The sequence below is a fragment of the Macaca nemestrina genome, chromosome 7, assembly GCF_043159975.1.
Source record: "Macaca nemestrina isolate mMacNem1 chromosome 7, mMacNem.hap1, whole genome shotgun sequence".
NCBI lineage: Eukaryota > Metazoa > Chordata > Mammalia > Primates > Cercopithecidae > Macaca > Macaca nemestrina.
In genome coordinates this window covers 121,408,045-121,430,254 of record NC_092131.1, presented here as the reverse complement: position 1 = coordinate 121,430,254, position 22,210 = coordinate 121,408,045, and the positions used below count along the sequence as shown (strand labels likewise).

Sequence of the window (22,210 nt, the reverse complement as noted above, 5' to 3'; positions counted from 1 at the left end):
CACTGAGCACCTCCTGTTAATTCTGATGATTAGAGAATGATAAGAAAAATACAGCTTCTATTGCCAGGGAGTTTGAAATCAGCCACAAGAGACAGATGTGTAAATAAATAATTATAGCACAATGAGATGTGGGTGCAGACTGTTGGGAGCAAAAGGGTTAAGTAGCTGGAGAATCTAGCACCAGAGAAGAGATGGCATATCTATTTATTGCAAGGTGAATAAGAGTTCACCACCAAGAGAAGAAAATAAGAAAGCTATTTCAAATAGAGATAACAGTGTGGGCCAGGATGTGGAGATGTTTAAAAGGAAAATATCTTATGAATACGGAGAAGTTCTGTCCTGCTGGAATACAGAGCTTTAAAAGTGAAGTGGAAATAATGGAATGTCATTGTTCCCATCTTACTACTGAAGAAACTGATGCTCATGGGTTTAGTGACTTGACCAATGTTATACAGAGAATATGCAGTAGAACAGAGAGTTGAGTCAATATTCTTTGCCTCTACATCCCATGTTATTTTCATTGTAGCACATTTTCTTTCTGTGGAGTGTGCTTTAACAATTAGTTTGTAAGTCAGTATTTTGGAACTCAGAGTAATTTTCCTATACTGCTTCAGCAATGGACAATTTATCTGAAAAAAAAAAAGAGTCAAGATATAGATGCAATTACAGGTAAATTTAGTATATAAAGGAGGCATTTTATACCTCTAAGGAAAGGATAGATTATTTAGAAAATTGGGTTAGCACAATTGGCTAACCATTTGTGAAAAGCTAGACTAATGCCTTACATCTCTTACCAAAATAAAGTCTACATGGCCTAAAGAATTTAATATTAATAACTATAAAGCCATTAAAGGTACTGGCAGAAAATATAAGTTAATATAAAGGCTTTTTTCTATGCATGACACCAAGAAAATTGTACAGCAAGCTTTGATAAATACACCTGCATACATAAATGAGTCAACTTCTGCTTCTGGCCATGACAGAGAAACTGACACTGGACTTGTTCTCCCACAGTAAACATTTAGAAAACTGAACAAAATATGTAAAATAAATGAAATAATTGTCTTCAGGCATTATACAATAGGCAGCACAGGACTGTGATATCTGAATAACGAACAAGGCCATCACTCAGGTCCCCTGACTATCTGTCTAGGGCACTTTCTGGACCATGATTTAGGGAGCAGACCAGCAGAGCACAGTGATCTTGCCGAGTTGAGAAACAGAGATCGTAGTTTGTGGAGACCTATACAGCTGGACATCAGACCCAGGTACTGGAGGGGAGGGAGCTATTCAATAAAAGAAGCTCCATAAATCTGCATATGCACCCTCTTGAGTCTTTAGTCGAATACTAAATAGCACATGCTTCAGTGATACTCCACGAGGCTGGACAAAGAACTACTACTGGGTAACTGTAAACTGAACAATTCTCAGAGCTCACAGAGACATGGGAGACATTTGAATTCTGACCAGCCATCATGCAATGAAATAACTGAACTCCCAGTACATTCAGAAGAGACAATGTAAAGGTCATGCTTTAGCAATAGGACTAAGGTAAACCTAGAGAAAGACTGCTCTAGAATTGTCCTAAACAAGTCTCCAGAAAGCCAAGCTGCTCCACAGTACCTTAGCTACCTGACAAGGCATACTTCAGTACTTTTTTTTTTTTTTTTGAGATGGAGTCTTGTTCTGTTGCCCAGGCTGGAGCGCAGTGGTGTGATCTCAGCTCACTGCAACCTCCACCCGGGTTCAAGCAATTCTCCTGTCTCAGCTTCCCAAGTACCTAGGATTACAGGTGCCTGCCATCATGCCCAGCTAATTTTTTGTATTTTTAGTAGAGATGAAGTTTCACCACTTTGGCCACGTTGGTCTTGAACTCCTGACTCAGGTGATCCACCCACCTCAGCCTCCCAACGTGCTGGGATTACAGTCATGAGTCACCAGGTCACCCGGCCAGCACTCTTTAAAGTACATCAACACAGTCTAGATACTGAATAATACTGACATTTACAATGTCAAACACACATAAAAACTTGATAGATGTGTAAAGAAGCAGGAAAACGTCAGCAAGAAAATTAAACCCATAATTTAAAACATCCAATATATAAACCTGAAATGACTGAGATTATGGAAACAGCAGGCACAAATACTTTTAATCAGGTATTATAAATATGCTCAATGATTTAAAGAGGATTTAAAGTTGTTCATAATATTTTCTCATAATGCTTTTAATATCTATATTCTGTAGTGGCATTGCCACTCTCATTGCTAATATTAGTAATGTGTTCCCTCTTTTTCCTGATCAGCCTGGCTAGAGTTCTCCAATTTTATTTATCTTCTTTAACAAACCAGCTTTTGTTTTTTGTTTAATTTTCTCTATCGTTTTTCAGCTTTTAATTTTTTTTCCATTCTGATTTTCATCGTTTTCTTTCTTCTACTTTAAGTTTATTTACTCTTCATTTTTCTTGCTTCTCAAGGTGGAAGCTAAGGTCATTTACTTGAGACATATCTTCTTTTCTAATATAGGTGTTTAGTGCTATGAATTTCCCCCTAAGTGCTGCTTTTGTAGCACCCTGCAAATTTTGTTACACTGTTTTCACTTTTGTTCAGTTCCTAGTAAATTTACCTTTTGATTTTTTTTGACCCACAAGTTATTTAGAAAAGGCTTTTGTTTCCAAATAAATTCCACTTTTAGGGAACTAACACTATTCCCAGCCCCGCTGAGAACTGAATACTGCTCCCTCTAATTATTTTGGATAGCTCTTTCCTAGTGTTGCTGCTCAAGGGAGGCTCTTAATATATCCGAGTTCTTTCTCTGTGCAACTCTCTTCTCTTCCTTACTCCACTGGTGCAATCACATGACTCACCTTGTTTGTTTCCTGTCTCTCATGATTACCGTCCTTTTTTGCCTGCTTCCTGTGTATTGAAAACTACAGTTTTATTTATTCGGTCTGCTTGTTTTTGAGTTGTTTCATGTGGGAGGACAATCTATTTGTTTCTACTCTATTTTGGTCAGAAGCAGAAGTCCTTATACTATTCACTTTTTAAGCAAAAAATTAACAGCAATATATTTGAGATTTATAAAATGCACAAGTAAATTATTTGACAAAAGTAGCACAAAGTTCTGGTGGAGAGAAATGTAAGCGAATATCTGCAAAGTTTTTACATTATATACAAAGTGGGATTAGACTATTGGAAGATGTATGACAATGTGTTAAAGATGTTTACTGTAATAGAAAAAATGAATATAAAGTACAACAAAGAAGTATAGCTAATAATCTAGTAAGGGAGATAATATAGAATATGAAAATGCTCAGTTAAATCAAAGAAGGTAAGAAAAGTGGGAAAACAAAACACAAAAAAAGATAGAACAAATAAATAACAAAATAACAAAAAGAAAAAATAACAAAAAGGAGAGACTTAAGCCCAACATATTAATAATGACATAGTAAATAGTGTAAACACTCCAATTAAAAGATAGAGATGGCTGGGTGCGGTGGCTCATGCCTGTAATTCCAGCACTTTGGGAGGTCGAGACAGGTGGATCACCTGAGGTCAGGGGTTTAAGACCAGCCTGACCAATATGGAAAAACCCTGTCTCTACTAAAAATACAAAAATTAGCCAGGCATGGTGACACATGCCTATAGTCCCAGCTACTCAGGAGGCTGAGGCAGAAGAATAGCTTGAACCTAGAAGGCTGAGGTTGCAGTGAGTTGAGATCGTGCCATCGCACTCCAGCCTGGGGGACAAGAGTGAAACTTCATTTCAAAAAAAAAAAGAAGAAAGAAAAGAAAGGTAGAGATTGTCTAATGAATGAAAAAGTAAGACTAAGAGTAAGACTCATCTCTATCACGTCTACAAGAATCACATTTTAAATCTAAGGATACAGGTTAATAACAAGCAAAAAGATGAAAAAGCTATCCCTGGAAATGCTAGTCATAAGGGAGCTGAAATGTCTATGTTAATAGCAAAGACTTCTGAGCAAAGAATATGACTCGAAATAAAAAGGGTAGTTCATAATACTAAGAGTAAATGCTTCAAAAATTAACAGGAATTCTAAATGTGTTTCCATCTAACTATAGATCTTGAAAACTCTTGCAGCAAAAACTGACAGAACTAAAACAATGAGGCTATTCAAATCTTTTGCTTCCTTACTGAATTTTGTCCTTGTATGTTTATTTTAATAATTAATAAAAAGAGATGCTAAAATCTACTGTGATTATGTGTTTGTGTGTTTTCTCATTTCTTTTCTAAAATTTTATTTCTGTCCATTTTTTATTCTCTGCACCTATGTGATTAAGTGCATAAACATTTATATTTGTTATAACTTTTTGGTGTTTTAACCCTTTTTCATTAAGAAATATTTGCCTTAATTTCTACTCATTGTTTCCTTAAAATCCACTTGGTCTAATTTTTGTCTACTTACATCTGTTTTCTTTTATTTAACGTTTGCATAATATATTTTTTCCCACCCTTTTCTTTTCATCTTTTCTTTCTTTCTTTCTTTCTTTCTTTCTTTCTTTCTTTCTTTCTTTCTTTCTTTCTTTCTTTCTTTCTTTCTTTCTTTCTCTTTCTTTCTTTCTTTCTTTCTTTCTTTCTTTCTTTCTTTCTTTCTTTCTTTCTTTCTTCCTTTCTTTCTTTCTTTCTTTCTTTCTTTCTTTCTTTCTTTCTTTCTTTCCTTCCTTCCTTCCTTCCTTCCTTCCTTCTTTCTTTCTTTCTTTCCTTCTTTCTTTTTTTTTTTTTTTTGAGATGGAGTCTCACTCTGTCACCCAGGGTGCCACTGCACCATCTCGGCTCACTGCTGCAACCTCTGCCTTCTGGGTTCAAGGGATTCTCCTGCCTCAGCCTCCCGAGTAGCTGGGATTACAGGGGCACACCACCATGCCCGGCTAATTTTTGTATTTTTAGTGGAGATGGGGTTTCACTATGTTGGCCAGGCTGGTCTTGAACTCCTGACCTCAAATGATCCACCCACCTGGGCCTTCCAAAGGATTATTTTTAATACAGTATGAAATTCTTTCTATTTTATTTGATATATTCTATTTACTTTTAATATAATTACTTAAAGATTTTGGTTTATATCTATCATTGCTGTCTATTTTTTTTTCTACTTAAATGCTATCCTTTTTCTATTCTTTCTTTTTTTTTTTTGGAATAAGTATTTATTTTATTATGCTATGTGAACATCCCAGTTAGGTTGATAATTATCTCTTTTAAAAAAGCATTATTTTAGTGATAACCTTTATGTATAATTGGCCTGAAACATGCACTATTTTCTTACTACTGTTGAACATAGATTATCACATTTACCACTTCTCTGACAATGCAAAGATCTTAAAATGCTTGAACTCCATTAATCTACCTTTCTTACACTATTGTTGTTTTATATTTTTAACTGCAAAATATTATATTATTGTTTTATAGAGCAAGTAATTTAGTTTGCCTACAGATTTACCATTCTCGTAGCTCTTCATTCTTTCTTGTATCTCCAGACTTCCATTTGGGATTAATTTCCTTCTGCCTCAAGAATGCTTTTAATATTTATTTTAAGATAAATCTGTTGCTAGTGAATTCTCTTAATTTTTGCTTGTCTAAAATTTCTTTGTTTCAGTTTCATTATGAAAGATATTTTTGTCAGGTTAAGAATTCTAGGTTGTCATTTGAATTTAATCATTTTTAATTTGTAAGCATTTTGATATTATTCCATTGCCTCTGGCTTCCATTGATTCTGTCCTATTGTTGCACTTTCAAATGTATTATTCCTTCTTCTCTGGCTGCTTTTAAGATGGTCTATTTGTCTTTGTGTTTCAGCAGTTTTTCTATAATGACCCTTAACAATGTTGTGGTAATGAACACCTAAGATGATCTCCAGCTATCCCCACCTTCTGATGTTCATGCTTTGTATAGTTCCCTCTACACTGTCCCGGTTTTGGTATGGATGACTACTACAATTTGGCATAAGTTATGGTATGTCACTTCCATGATTAGGTTATGAAAAACACAGTAGCATCCATCTTGGTTCCTTTCTTTCTCTCTTGGATCCCTTGATCTGGGAGAAGCTGGTTGCCATGTTGTGAGCATCCTCAGAGGAACTGAGGCCTCCTGTCAACAGCCGTATGAGAGTTTTGGTGCAGATCCTCTAGCATCTATCAGTTCTTCAGATAACTGCAGCCCTGGCCAACAAGTTGAATTCAACATCATCACAGACCCTAAGCCAGAATCTTCCAGCAAGATCTCTTAAGTTTCTTTTCCTCAGAAACAGTGAGAGATAATATCTTTGTGAATTTAAACTACCTTTTTTGCTCATCTGTTACGAAGCAATTAAATAATCAAATCCAAAGATTTGTAAAGCTCCTGGGTCTCTGTATGTGCCTGAGCAGCTGCTCTATTGAGACTCCACACAGCTCTGCGTGGAGAGCAGTTACTTTTGCACCAGCCAAATAATAACAGTGATTACTTTTGCAAAGGGATAGAAATTGGAGGATGGGAAATAGAGTGGGTAGCAAAGTTCTCAGTACATATCTTTTTACACTTTTTGATGTTTGTGCTATGTGAATATATTAACTATTCAAGAGATGAGACTTTAACCTCGGGCTTCTCAATTCTGCGACAGTGTTTTGTTGTTGTTGTTGTTTAAAAAACATTTTAAACAACATTTTCTTCTAATTTACCCAAATCTGAAATTTCTGAGTGTAGCATCATATAGTGAAAGCCACTCACATGTCTCATAACTAAACTTAGGCTCACTCGACCAGCTATTGCATTCTTTATACTTGTTTTTATGGAAGTAAAAGCCTGTTTCCCCAGAGAAAGCCAAGTAATATCTCATTCATAAGCAAAGAACAATTTCCTTGAACTTACCTTTTGTTATCTGTGGAAAATTGCACTAACCCTTGAAATCTTAGTAGATTATGAAATATGGAGCTGCCTTTTGATTTGAAGAGTTCTTGTAACAGGCCAAAATATAATGCAGTCAAAAAGTCTAGTTTTCACCTCAAGTTTTGGTGTTAAAAGGCAACTCTACCTAGACTTGCACTCTGGGATTGGACTCCATCAGCCCTTCTAGCAAGGGTACCTCTGGAAGATTCTCTCTTCAGAACTTAGTTATGTATGTGCATGCATATTAAATGTGGCAGGTAGAGAGTCAAGGACAGAGATTAGGTATCAAATAGAATATGTTTTATCAGTAGTTGAACTAACCTCAAAATTGGCCTCAGCCTGAGAAAGCCACTAAACCTCAGTTTATTCATCTGTAAAATGGGAATAACTCCATTCTAGGGTCACTGGAAGCATTAAAATGATAGAGTAACTGGCACAGTGTCTGGGGAAAAGTGTATTTAAAATTGATACTGTTTCAGATAGAGTGTGGCAGAGTGGGTGGAGCATGGGGTTTGGAGTTAGATTCATTTCCAGCCCTTCATCTTTGAAACAGGATCATTAGTGCTCACCTTGCAGGACTGACATTAGATCTAACGGGACAAGCGCTCAAAGTTAGTGTCCCTTTCCTTTGCCCTGCTGGCAGCTACCTCCTCATCAGGGTTGCTGTTTTCAGGCCCTATTTCTTCTGGAGTACTCTCACTAAAGAATAACCTGATCACTCCGCTCCCCTGCTGTGAGACCAAGGATGGTAGTCTAAACCCAGGCAGAGAGAGTCTCTTCCAGAAAGAGATGTGCAAAAGTCCCACGACAGTCCAGATGTGGGACACAGGAGAGACATTGAGACCAGAGGTATGGAGGTGGGGCCATGGGAGAAGATGGGGCAGTGGTGGAAGAGCATAATATTTTATAGGATAGACCCTGAAGCTTGAAGACAGAGCCCTGGAGAGGTCCCATGTGTAAAGACTGGGAAGGATGTCAACAGGATGTTGGAGCCTCAGGTTTCTGAGGAGGAGAAGATTCTAAGGGTCATAATCAGCAATAATGATATTGAACACTTGTCACATGGGCAACACTCAACATGCATTATCTCATGCAGTCCTTACAACAACCAATAAGGCTGGTGCTTCTTGTAGTACCATTTTATAGGTGATGAAACTGAGGCTTACAGAGAGCATGTGGCTGGCCTGAGCCTGCACCGCTGGGGAGTGGCTGAGCCAGGATTTGAAGTAAGGCTGTGTGCCTCTGGCCACCTCGCCCTCCTACCCCTTGCTGAAGGAAGTGAATGATGTCATCTGCACTGTGGAGGTGTTGAGGGGATGTGACTGAATTGGGCACTGAGTACCACAAGGAAGCAAGGAGGCAGGGAGTGTAATTTAAAGGGACCGGGGGTGGGTGAATAGAAACCTGATTGCAGTGAGCAAGGGTGGAGGAAGTGGGAGAAGGAAATGAAGATCGATATGGTAAGTTCTGTAGTAATTTACTGCGTTGTCAAGCGAGGCTTTCTTTAGGAAGCGAAGATTGTGTCAGGGTGCAGGTCAAGGGGCAGAAGCCACATGGAGAAAAGGTCAGTGTTTGAAGGAGAAGTTGACTGATACAGTAAAGGGTGACGGACTTCAGCCCGGATGAGGGGCTGCCCAGATGGAGGGATTAACCTTGGCAGGAAGAAAGAGAGAGAAGTGAATGCATACCGAGCGCAGACTGGTGCCCTCGGTACCCGTCTTGGCACTCCTCCATTCCTTATCTCATTTATTTGTTTATCTGAAATATAAATGATCTCATTTGACAGATAAGGAAATTTGGAACCTGAAAGGGTGCCTTACCTCCCAAATCCACACAGCCAGAAAGTGACCAGGCAGGAGGCAGACCCATGCCTATTGACTCCAAAGCCTGTGTGATTTTTTCCATGACGTGCTGCCATTTACTGCTGGGGAAGTGGGAAGCCAGGGGAGGGGGAATGACCCAAGGATGTGGGAGATGGAAGGGACAGGGAAGCTAGGGAGTTCATTATTTGCTGAGAGAGACAGGGAAGGGGAAAGAGGAAGGGTCCTCAATAGCTGGGGTGGGGAACTCAGCAGGAAACAGGGTGGGGCAGGCCAGGACAGGGGTGCCCAAGGCCCAGCTGACCAGGGGGCTTGTGGGGCCCCGTTTCTGTGGAACAAAATGGCTCAGAGCCCCAGCCAGGAACCGGGGGCCTCAGACTCAGAGGTACAGGGGAGGAGCCTGGACATTGCCTCCTTTAGGAATTAGGGAGTCTCACCTGTCCCTTCTATTTTGGCCAGGGTGTTTCTGTGTGTGTTTGTGAGTTTAAGTGTGTGACCGTATGAGTATATGTAAAGTGTGAATATGTGTGAGTGTATATATGAGTGTGTGTTACTTTATGTGTGAAAGAGAAAGTATGTATTATGTGTTGTGTGTGAGTATATGCAGTTGGTGTGTATGTGTGTGTAGGATTGAAAGTACGTGTGTGTGACTTTGTGTGTATCTGTGTAAGTGTATGTGTGACTGTGTTATACATGTAAGATGTGTGTGAATATGTGTGTGAATATGTGTGAGAGTGTACATGTGTCTGTGAGTGTGAGTGTGCCTGGGTGGTTGTGTGTGGGCGGGGGGGGTTGTGACAGTGTGAGTATATGTACGGGGGTGTGTGAGTGCATGTGCTTGGCAAATGGGAAAAGAGAAGCTTCCCTGGGCCAGCAGCTGGAATGCAAATGCATCCCTCTGAAATAAATCAACTGTTTGCACCATGGGCTGCAGCGTCAGGCTGGCCTTGAGCTATGTGACAGGCTTCCAGAGGCTCTCATTCTCTGCTCCCCATGGCCTGGTGCTCAGGGTCACCCCTTAGCATGGCCCCAGCCCCCTGGGCACAAAGACATCTCTGTGCGGGACTAAAGGGGCACCTTTAGGTGGGAGCTAACTCTCATAGAATACGTAGACGCCTGCCAATCACAGTCGGTACTCTTCAGTGGAGTCTCCTGGCCCAAAGTGTGCCTGTTTTCTGCATATCTGAATCTGCATAGGAAATCCTGGTGCTCAAAGAGTTATAACCTTTTTTTTTTTTGTTAATGAAGTACAAGTGGCAGTGGTTGAATTAGAGAGAGAGAGAGACAGAGGCAGGGGGTGTAAACAAGAGTTTTCTTGTTTACCTATATAATGGATGCACTTCACTCATTCACTCTACAGACTTCATCGAACCCATATAATGGGCCAGGGACTATGCTAGATGCTGGGAATAAAGCAGGGAACATTCAGAAGCCATCCCTGCTTCATGATATGAGTCTCAGGAAAGGCACCCACGTTCGTGTGTAGGAGAGGAGAGGTGCGCTTGGACCTCGTAACAAAAGGCTCTAACTTAGCCCTGGGGGTTGGTTGGGGAGCAGTGATGTAGGTGACAAGGGCTTTCAAGGAAGAAGTACTTTTTGGGACTGAGAACCACCTTTGTGCTCTCCAAGGTGCCCCTGCCCATGTAAGACATGGGAGGCCATGCCCACAGGGAAAAAGCACTGATGTCCCCGCCCCCTTACTTCCCAGGAGCGGAGCTTCAATAAGCCTCCATCTCAGGATGAGGCCACAGGCCAACACCAATCCAGGACCTCAGTCTCACCTCTTGTAACTCCAGCCCACAGGCAGTGACCTTTGATTCATTCATGCCCCTGGGATTTGAGGATTCCAATTGTGTTATGCCACCTCCTTGCACCAATCTACCCGATCCGTGGCTGGATTCAAAGCTAAGTCTAACTTGCTTTCACAGATCCCAAGATGAACTTTCCATCACCTGTTCACTAAGGTTTTGAAAGCCACCAATGTTGAGTCTACGGCCACACCACCCTGAACACACCCGATCTCATCCGAAAGCCACCAATCTTGAGATCTTAGTATGTAATGACGCTGTGTTAAACCCCTCATATACATTATTCATTCATTAATTCAACTGATTTTTTATATAGCACCAACTATGTGTTAGGCAGGGTTCTAGATGCTGAGAACACAGTAGTGAACAAAGCACACAACATTGTTACCCTAATTTAGTGGGGAGACCCATGATACAAAAAGGAGACAATGAATATATAACATAGTATCAGATAGTGATAAGTGACATTTGTCTAATTTAATACATACTCTGTCTTTTAAAAGTAGGTGATTTTATACCCATTTTATAGAAATAGAAACTGAGACTTGAGGCTCTTCACTATCACATAGTCAAGCCATTGTCAAAGAATAAAATAATTGCTTTCATTTACCCTTCTCTCCTCTCTTTTCTTCCCACCATCCCTGCTTTAGAAAAGGTGGGAGGGGAATACTAAGAGTACAGAATCTGAGGGCTGGAGGGGCAATGCCCTGAGGCCACCCTGGCCATTCTCCTGTCCCCGGGTGGGGCTGCCATCACACTTAGACAGAAACAATGTCTTCTCATTCTTAATGAGATTATCATGCAGAACCCAATCAATAAGAGGTTCTCTGACACTAGAACTTCTTTTGTTTATTTTTTCTCCCCTCCTCTTGTGCTGGCAAATGCATTAACGTAAAAACAGAAAACTAAGCAATTTGTCACAGTAATATCTTCCCTCCTGGCCTTCATAATGAATTGCAGTGGTTAATCAATCACTCCCATAACTCTTCTGTGGAGGCTTCCTTTTTAATGAACCGCCAAACTGAATCCTTGAATTTGCTGTTTGCACAGACTGTGCACACGTGTATGTATGGACTCAAGTGCTCCATAAGGGGAAGAAAAATTACATTTCTAAGTGTATGTTTTGGGCACTATGCTGATTCCTTTGGATGCATTATCTCATCTTCTCCCAACCATCCTTCATGGTTGATCTTACAAGGCAGAAAGATGAGGTTTGTAGGCTGAGGTGACACGGCTTGTCAGAAGCAGAGTTGCAATGTGAACCTAAGTTTGTATTTCCAAAGCTTCAGCATGAAGCATCTGCATCCTAGTTAATATAACCCTGGTTCCTATCAATTCAATTCATGTCCTTACCAGATGTTTACAAGCTTGTTCTCAAGGGCATAAAAATGCTTTGATGTCCTCTAAATCCCCTAACCTTAATTTCTATCATTTGACTTTGTCCTTAGGATGGGAGTATAACAACTCATCTTATCTTGCAAGTCATTTAAAACACAGACTTCATAAGCTCACAGAGGTCCTCAAACTCCCCTGAGTCCTCATGCTGCAAAGCCTCATGCATTCTCCTGAACAGGAGGTGGCAAGAAGATGTTAAAGACTTTTAAAAATTCAACCATATCACACAAATTAGTTTATCAAGTTGCTGCTGCTATTGGCTCAAGATCAGTGCTATAGAAACTAGCAAGTGCTTTAAAAAAATTGATGAAAATTTGTGTTCAGCACTTTCATTACTCGTCCTCAATAACACAGTTGCCAAAGTGGTTTGAAGAGGACTCAGAAATTGAGCATATTCATGTTCAATTAGGTTAAATATTTCCCTTGTATTCACTACTCATTTGCACAGCAATCCAATCCAAAGGAACCAAAATGAATTGTCGCACATACCCAATTAATGTTTTAATTCCGAAACAAATAGGATCACAGTGAATTTCAACAAACTGTCCAAATTCTTTTATTTGAGTGTGCTGGGATGACTGGTGTGTGGAATTAGTAGGCTGTGATCATAGTGCTTGCTGTTACAGGATGGGACCTCTGTGTCACATTATCTGTACTTATGGAGAACCAGAGCAACACCAATAGGTACCAGCTATAGACAGAACACGGGTTAACTTGGAAAATGTGCTTTTAAAATTTCCATCTCTATTATGTCTAAACATCAGCAAAAACAGTATCATCTTATTTTTGCATGACACATCCATGCCTAGGAGTTCATACTTCTTTCCACAAAATTGATTGTTGGGATATTGTGGAAGGAATTAAAATCATAGAGAAAGAACTGGACTCCTCGATCTTTGAGGTTCCTTGCAGCTCTAAAATTCTGGGATTGCTTAAGATCTCAATGGTTTGCCTGGATAGGAAGACATGACCAAGTTACTGGCGTAAGTACAGGATTACCTATACTTACGTATTCATTCAGCAATTACATACTATTTACTGGGTTAGGCATTGAAGAAACAGAGATGAAATAACTTAGCTAATCCATGCCTTCTGGAGCTCTCTATCCAGTGAAAGAGATTATTGTGATACCTCCAGGACAGTGTCTTATCATTGCCTATTTGCCTGTCTTTATTGCCTAGTAGAATATAAGCCTCCTGAGAGACAAGATTATGTTCTAGTCCCCAATCTATCCCCAAAACCCAGCATAGAGTTTGGCACCTAAAAGACATTTAAACAATGTCAATTGGATGAATACATTATTGGATGAATGACATTGTGGAGATATGATTAGAACACTGCAGGAGGCCGGGCGCGGTGGCTCAAGCCTGTAATCCCAGCACTTTGGGAGGCCGAGACAGGCGGATCACGAGGTCAGGAGATCGAGACCATCCTGGCTAACACAGTGAAACCCCGTCTCTACTAAAAATACAAAAACTTAGCCGGCCGAGGTGGCAGGCGCCTGTAGTCCCAGCTACTCGGGAGGCTGAGGCAGGAGAATGGCGTAAACCTGGGAGGCGGAGCTTGCAGTGAGCTGAGATCCGGCCACTGCACTCCAGCCTGGGTGACAGAGCGAGACTCCGTCTCAAAAAAAAAAAAAAAAAAAAAAAAAGAACACTGCAGGAATTTAGAAGGTGGCAGATGGAAAGGAGTCCATAAAAGACACACTTCAAGTCAGTAAATGTTATGTGAGACAGTTACTACATGCCAGGCATTGAAGTATTTAGACACAACAGCAAGCATGCCATAGCTTCTCCTCTTGAGGGGCTCTTGGTTCACTTGAGTGATAGACTCAAGTGACCAGGCAATTGCAATGCAGCGTAGCATATGCTGGCATGTGGGTCAGAGCATTAGGCCTAGGAAACTCACAGGAGGATTACTTAGCCCAGTGATATGGTTTAGCTCTGTGTTCCCACCCAAATCTCATGTTGAATTATAATTCCCAGTGTTGGAGGAGGGGACTGGTGGGAGGTGATTGAATCATGGGGATGGACTTCACTCTTGCTGTTCTTATGACAGAGTTTTTATGAGATCCGGTTGTTCGAAAGTGTGTAGCACCTGCCCCTTTTCTCTCTCTCCTTCTCTGGCCATGTGAATATATGTGCCTGCTTCCCTTTCCATCATGATTGTAAGTTTCCTGAGGCCTCCCTAGAAACAGAAGCCTGTACAGCCTGCAGGACCATGAGCTGATTAAACCTCTTTTCTTTATAAATTATCCAGTTGCAGGTATTTCTTTATAGTAGGGTGAGAATGGACTAATACACCCAGTACTGAGGGATTCAGAGTGATGTCCTTTCATGAGGGACAGAACATAGGGGCCTTGAAAACCCAAGGCACATGCTGGGTGGCAGCATGGTGTCCATATGGGAAAGTAGCAATCAGGCTGTGAAGACACGTTTGGAGGTTATTAGAAGAAGGGTTTGTATGTCAGGCCAATGTGTTGGAGTGTCATCACTAGGTGATGGGGAGCACCTGATGATTGTTGAGTGACAGTGTCATCGCATGAGCACTATAGTGGGAGAGAATGATTGGGTTGCTATTGCCTGGAGAAAATATATTAAGTGCCTGGTCCTGTGTGATTTCAAATTATAACACCACCTTCATTTGTGGAGCACTTCCACAAAATCACAGAACCGTAGACTCACGTGCTTGGAAGAAACCTCTGGTCCAGTATACTGTTTAAGGCCTGCGGCTGATGCTTTATTCTCCTTGACAGACTCTTACGCAAGGGTTTGTTTAGCTTCTGTTTGTGCATTACCAATAAGAGAGAATGCATTCCCCAAGAAGTTCATTTCATTCTCAACGACGCTGAATGCTAGAAAGTTCTTTCTTACATTGAATCAGAATCTGTGTTCCATAACATGGACATAATTGTCTCCCAGAACAAGTCCCCTAGCTCACAAATGAGACAGATAACTATCCTTTGGGGAAAATGGATTTTGGGTCTTGTGATGGTTAATTTTATGTGTCAGCTTGACAGGGTCATGGGGTGCCCTGACATTTGGGCACACATTATTCTGGGTGTGTCTGTGAGGGTGTTTCTGGATGAGATTAACATTGGAATCTGCAGACTGAGCAAACCAGATGCCTCCTTCTAATGTGGGTGGCCCTCATCCAATCAATTCAGGGCCTGAATGGAACAAAAAGGCTGATCCTCCCATGAGGAGCAGGGAATCCTCCTGCCCAACTGCCTTGAACTGAGACATTGGCCTTCTCCTGCCTTCAGACTCAGACTGAAACACATTCTCTTCTCGGGTTTGGAGCCTGCCACCTTTTTTTTTTTTTTTCTTTTTTTTCAGACAGGGTCTCCCTCAGTCATCCAAGCTGGAGTGCAGGGGCACAATCACAGCTCACTGCAACCTTGACCTCCTGGGCTCAAGTGATCCTCCCATCTCAGTATCCTGAGTAGCTGAGACCATGCTCAGCTAATATTTTTGTATTTTTGTAGAGATGGGGTTTTGCCATGTTGTCCCAGCTGGTCTCAAATTCCTAGGGTTAAGTGATCCTCCTGCCTCAGCCTCCCAAAGTGCTGGGATTACAGACACAAACCACCACACGTGGCTGCCTGCCACCTTTTGAACCAGAACTTGCACCACCAGATGTCCTGGTTCTCAGGCCTTGGACTCAGACTGGAACTACACCATCGAAGCTCTTGAGTCTCCATCTTACTTACTACAGATCTTGGGACTTCTCAGCTTCCATAACTACATCAATGAATTCTTTATAATATATATACAGCTCTCCTATTTATTCTGTTTCTCTGGAGAACCCTGGCCAATACAGTTCTTTTCCCTCCTTCCTGGCCACTTTCCTTCAACCCTCCCAGATTTGGCAGTGACTGACCCTTGTAGAATGTGGTATCAAAAATGGAAGATGTTTCTCCAAGTTCTCTGATCCTTTCAGGGAGGGTAGATGACCTCCTTTCTTGTTTTGAACTATGTCTTGTTAAATGCAGCCACAGTAAGACCTCAAACAACACTTCAAGATTGGTCTTTAATCCTCATTTTCCAATGTGGAAACTCAGAGAGGGGCAGGAATTTGCCCCAGGTGATACAACTAGGAAATGACATACATGGAAATCTAATCATGATTTTAAGCTGTGCTCTTCTACTGGGTTTTATACTGCAATTTGTGCTAACTGCATAATGAACACTTTAAAATACTAGGTACTTTAAATAAGTCATCCTACTTGATTCCTAAAGAAATCTTGCAAGATAGGTTTTGGTTCTGTTCCTATTCCAGTCAAGGTTTTGGTTCCATTCCTATTCCAGTCACATTCCTTCAACCCATCAAGGATTGACAATGACTCTTATATTATCACTGTTCTATAGAACATAGAATCAAGGGTGAACAGTGGGTAAATGTCAGACTGTGTCAGTAAACATCAGAACACTGGGTTATCTGTTCATAGACCACACACACACTACACTGCATGTTCCCCCATGTGAATGTCTTCAGAAACCCAGTCACAATGTCCACCTGTTAAATGTGTGAACAGCACTACCTCTCAGCTGCATTCCCCTCACCTACACCTGTTCAGCTACGTTTTCAAACCTGGCTGTAGGACTTCACCTTTTTTTTTGTTTTTTTATCGTGACATTGAACACATCCGACCTGGACCAGCTTTTACAATTTTGGCATTGACACACTTGTCATTCAGAACTAGGAGGACAGCAGCAAAACACTAGCATGTGAGAGCCGAGAAGTGTTAGTTTCATCCCTCTGTGTTTCCTCTGCCCGTTGTTGAGGGGAAGGAATGAGTTTCTTGATGATTGGGGAGAATTGTATCTATCACTGAGGGCCAGAAAAACACAACTTTTATTTTTATTCTTGTCAATGAAGGTAATGCCTTATGTGGCCCATTCTCTTTAGGGTCTCTCACCATCACTTCATCCTCATGCAGATCACCAATGTTGGTGATCTCAACCCTCTCCTAGACCATAGGCTCCTAAGCAGGCAATGTCCATGGGGGAAATGCACATTGTACTGGGCTGTATCATTGTGTTAGGATTTGTGCAGGCAGGTGTAACAGAAGATGGGAAGTTTCCTCTTCTCCATTCACTCCAGCATCTAATTTACATTTGCACAAATGTAGTATCACATGAATACAATGGTTGTGTTTTCGGGGGTGATCAAGGCTTGGAATCTGCCCACAACCATGCCCAACAGTTCTGTGATGTTGAGAATTCACTTCCATTCTCTGGGCCTCAGTTTCTCCATTAAAAACAACATCAACAACAAACTCTTCAAAGTGACTGAACTTGAGAATGAGTATGCTCTCTGAATTTTCATACTCCGCAGTGCTGCAATAGAATTTTTAGGGATATTCTAAGTCCATTAAGAATTATACAGGGCATCACATACATTCTTAAGGAGACTTGGTGGTTGTATGTGAGATTCAAATTTTCTAGTCATCAGGCTTGGGAAGAGAAATATCCTAATTTCACAATATCCCCCAAGAACAGAGCTGCCAACATGTGTAATTATGCAAACTCCATCAGTGATTCCCTGATGTTGTTTCTCACCAATTTTCTCACAGACATGAAGACAGAAGAGAGGTTCTTGTGCACACATTTGAACAGGGAAAAGGTAAATACCCAAGCTGCTTACATTTAGAGACACTCTTCTTTTGAACTTGCCCAAATTTAATTTCCAAATCTTGACATTACAGATTGAAATCAAATGCCCAGAGGTTCCAAGGAAGGGTAAAAATAGAAGCCAGAGTGGCAGAGGGAACCATTATACAGTGCGTGGCCCTCATTCACGATGCTTACAGTAGCTGATTTATTAGGAGATAGAAAAGAAAGTTGATTTATAAATGGTCTTGGGAAGGTTAAGATTCCTGCCTACATTTTTAAATTAATGTTTAATTGTATATGAAATCATTAATTACACATGTAATCCTTAATTGTGCGAGCAATATAGGAATAAATTTCCCTTTACAAAAAAAAAAACAAACAAAAAACCACTAGAGATAAAGCTGAAGTCACCTCTGAGCAATCCTCATCCTCTCCTCACCCTGAGTTCTTATTTGATGCATGTCCTTTAAGATCATCTTCCTTGCCCTTGTATAATTTTAGATACAGATAGATAGAGCCATAAAATCATCTGTGTTGTTTGTAGTATATTTATTGTTATTGACTTTTTTTTTTCTTGAGACTAAGTCTCACTCTGTTGCCTAAGCTAGAGTGCAGTGGCATGATCTTGGCTCACTGCAACCTCCGCCTCCTAGGTTCAAGGGATTCTCCTCCCTCAGCCTCTCAAGTAGCTGGGACTATAGACACCCACCACCACGCCCAGCCATTTTTTGTATTTTTGGTAGAGATGAGTTTTCACTATGTTGGCCAGGCTGGTCTTGAACTCCTGACCTTCTGATCCACCTGCCTCGGCCTCCCAAAGTGCTCGGATTGCAGGCATGAGCCACTGCACCTGGCCTGTTACTGACTTTTTAATTTAATGTAATATCGTTTTACAAGTTTTTTTTTTTTAACTCAGTGGAAGGACTTGAGTTTCTATCCATATTCCTACATACGTTCATGTTGCTTCTAGTTTCTCACCATAAACATGACAGCAATGAACATTTCTGTACTTGCTTCTTTGTGCATATGGCCATAGTGAGTTGTTCTCTAAAAGTAGCTACATGATCTTGTAGTCCCACCATTTTCCATTTCAGTGCCAACACTTTATATTTCCAGACTCTTTCAGCTTTGCCACTCTCTGGGTAACAAATGGCATCTCATTGTTTTGATTTGTATTTCTTTAATTACAACAGAGTTGAATATATATCGTGTATATTTTTCTGTTATTTGTTGTACGTATTATATAATCATTTTTCTACAAGGTTGTTTTTCTGATTGATTTTTGAGAATACTAACATTTCCCCCAGTATTTGTTTAAAATGTTTTCTCATAGGTTGAAGGCATACTGCTTTTCCCCTTATAATTTTAGTATTTCCTAAGAATAAGTTTATTCTCTTATGTAACCACAACACTGATAATCAATTCAGGATACTTAACATTGATGCTATAATTTCACCTAATCTATCATCCATATTCTGATTATCTCTTTGTCCCAATCATATTCTTAATATTTTATATCCCTAATAATAGCACTCTCCTTCTCCAATACAAGATCCAGGACACAATTATATATTGCATGTACGTATCATTTCTTTTTAGTCTCCTGTAATCTCAGTTCCATAACCTTCTGTTGTATTGCATGCCATTGACATTTTTGAAAAGCTGAAGTCAGTTATTTTATAATACATTCCTTTAGCTGGTTTTGTCTGATGTTTTCTCATAATTAGATACAGGTTTTGCACCCCCAGATGGTACTACAAAAGTGATTATCTGTTTTACTCAGGATATCACATCTGGAGGTCCACAATGTCCATCTGCTCTTGTTGGTGATACTAATTTTGACCGCTTGATAAAGGTGTAACTGAACAGCACAGTTATGATTTCTCTTGATCCTCACAATTTCCCCCTAAATTTAGCATTCATTGATGATTCTTGCCTAAGGATTGATTACAAAACGATGATTTTCCACCATTCCTTCCACATTTATTAGTCAACTTTTTACTGTAAGGAAGAGCCTTCCCTCTCCCCTACATGACATTCATGTATTCTTTCATTCTGTTATTATCTATCTATCATCTATCTACTTATCTACTATTAGAATGAACTTGTGGATTTCTGTTTTTTAATAACTTATTATTAGTTGTAATATATTACTGTCTAAACTGTATTAGTTTGCTGTAACAAATTATCACAAACTTGATGGCTTAAAACAAAACACATTTATTCTCTTAGAGCTCTGGAGATCAGAAGTCCAAAACTAGTTACACTAAGCTGAAATCAAGATGCCCCTTCTGGAGGCTTTAGGGGAGAACCAGCTCCCTTCTCTCTTCCAGCTTCTAGGGCTGCATTCCTTGCATGCCTTCGCTACTGTCCACTTCCTGCCTCTGCAAAGTCAGCAGCACAGGCTCTGGCTTCAGTGGTCACATCAGCTTCTTCTAGGTTGCCAACTCTCTCTCAGCCTCATTCTTGTAAGAACACTTGTGATTACATTTAGGGCCCACCAGCTAATCCAGGATAATCTCCACAGCTCATGATCCTTAATTTAATCACATCTTATGAATCCCTTAACATTCACAGGCTCAGAGATTAGGAAATGGATATTTTTGGAGGTCATTCTTCCACCAGGAAGGTGGTATCAGTAAGAGTTCAACCAGAGTAACAGAATCACTAGGATACAAGTATATCATTCAGGCCTGGCACAGTGGCTTAAGGTGGGTGGATCACAAGGTCAAGAGATTGAGACCATCCTGGCCAACATGGTGAAACTCCATCTCTACTAAAAATACAAAAAGTAGCTGGGCATGGTGGCACGCACCTGTAGTCCCAGCTACTTGGGAGGTTGAGGCAGGAGAAACACTTGAACCAGGGAGGCAGAGGTTGCAGTGAACGGAGATTGCACCACTGCATTCCAGCCCAGCAACAGAGTGAGACTCCATCTCCAAAAAAAAAAAAAAAAAGGATATCATTGATAGATATATTAGATAGATTGATTGATTGATTTGCTAAAGGGTATTGGCTTACATGATTGGGGAGTGTATTAATTAGCTTGGGCTGCCATCACAAAATACCACAGACTGGGTGGCTTAAATAACGTTTATTTCTTACAGTTCTGGAGGCTGGAAATCCTTGATCAAGGTGCTGGCAAATTTGGGTTTTGGTGAGGGCCTTCATGTGGCTTGTAAATGGCTGCCTTATTGCTGTGTCCTCACATGGCCTTTCCTCTGTGTGTGCATGGAGAGAGAGAGAAAGAGAGAGAGAGAGAAATCAATCTCTGGTGTCTCTTCTTATAAGTACTGGAAATCGATCAGACTAGGGCTCCACACTTTAACCTTTTTTAACCTTACTTAATTTCTTAAAGGCCGTATCTCCAAATATAGCCACACTGGGGGTTAGGGCTTCAATATATGAAGTCCATAACAGGGAGCTAGTTAAGTAGTGTCTCTAAGGTTGTTTTTTCCATATCTGATGCCCACATGAGAAGCTCAAAAGGTAAGCAGTCAGAAAGGGAAAGTATGAGGAGGCTGGAGTCCACGAACATTAGCTGGAACCCACCAGGACAAACCAGAATGGTCTCTCACCTTGAGGGTATGGGTTCCTGCAGAAGCTGGGGCCCATAGTCATGGAGATACATGCACCTGGCTCAGGAGCTGGAGAAGCTGAAAGAGGGTCCAGGGGCAGGCAGAGCAATTGCACACCTAACTGCCATATCACACCTATCCATGAATCTGCAGCTCATCAACAAGTGTGCAGATGACAAAGTGCTTGCTGCTTCCTTTGTGCCCTCCACGTCTCTCAAGATTCTCCCTTGTGACCGCCATAGCTAGTAATATGTAAGAAAGCCAATTTTAGGAAATGTAGTGTAGCCTCGCCAAGTTGATAGATTACAAAGTCACCATAGAGGACCAGACTTCTGAGAGTATTTACATCATCAGAAGAGGTCTTTCTGGACTTTGCCATCAAGACGACCAACTCTCTGACAGCCTTCATTTGATTGGTCTACTAAGGTTGGTTACTAACATCATAACCCTAAATTTCACTGTTTGGAAAACTTCCTAAGGTAATGGAATCACCTAGAATGGTAATATAAAAAGAACATAGACTTAGGGAAAATAGGAAGTCTTTGAGACTTTTCTCCAGGCTGTGTCTGACAACTACTCACAAGCCCTCTCTCCTAACCCCATTTTTCTTCATTCTGAACTACTTCCCTTCTCCTTACCATCAATCTTCTTTCTTCATTTTCTTATTCTGCCTAGACTCCATGATCTGTCACTCTGACATCCCTCTTTCCGATACCCACACTTCCTTGTCTTTTTGTGTTTTTCCCTTTAGTATTTTCCAGTAATACATGCACTTAGATTGAAAGAACCAGATTGTTATTTGACTAGTAACGAAAATAGCAGTCTCCTGCCGACTTACCACACAATCCTCCACTCCTTAGATAAGCAACCAGTTTTAATTCTGTTAGCTCATTCTTTTGGTATTTATCCCTGTGTCTTTATAGAATACACTTATTTGCTCTGAATTTTTTCATCTTAGGCTTGTTTATGGACATCCCACTTTGGAAAATGAGAATTTAACTCTCTTTCATTTTCATTCTCCCTCCTAATCTCCCACCCTATGCAAGTGTTCCTTCTGGCTCTCTCCTCTCTAATTTAGTTTTATGGTAATTTAGCTTAGTTCAACATTTAGTGT

The 22,210-nt window shown here is 40.6% G+C and overlaps 3 long non-coding RNA genes across 3 annotated transcripts in view; 2 read left to right on the top strand and 1 right to left on the bottom strand.

The window, feature by feature from the left end:
- Positions 1–8,510, bottom strand: part of LOC139364406 (uncharacterized) — a 25,864-nt gene extending 17,354 nt beyond the window's left edge. The window contains exon 1 of the long non-coding RNA XR_011626278.1: positions 6,860–8,510. This is a non-coding gene — a long non-coding RNA (uncharacterized lncRNA). The remainder of the gene's footprint in view (positions 1–6,859) is intronic.
- The window catches only part of LOC139364408 (uncharacterized), a 24,574-nt gene extending 3,314 nt beyond the window's left edge, over positions 1–21,260 (top strand). The window contains exons 2-3 of the long non-coding RNA XR_011626280.1: positions 17,479–17,528; positions 21,250–21,260. This is a non-coding gene — a long non-coding RNA (uncharacterized lncRNA). The remainder of the gene's footprint in view (positions 1–17,478; positions 17,529–21,249) is intronic.
- Positions 7,977–12,092, top strand: LOC139364407 (uncharacterized). The gene is made up of 3 exons (XR_011626279.1): positions 7,977–8,103; positions 10,626–10,749; positions 11,954–12,092. It is a non-coding gene; the product is annotated as an uncharacterized lncRNA (long non-coding RNA).
- Positions 21,261–22,210: the final 950 nt, after the last annotated feature.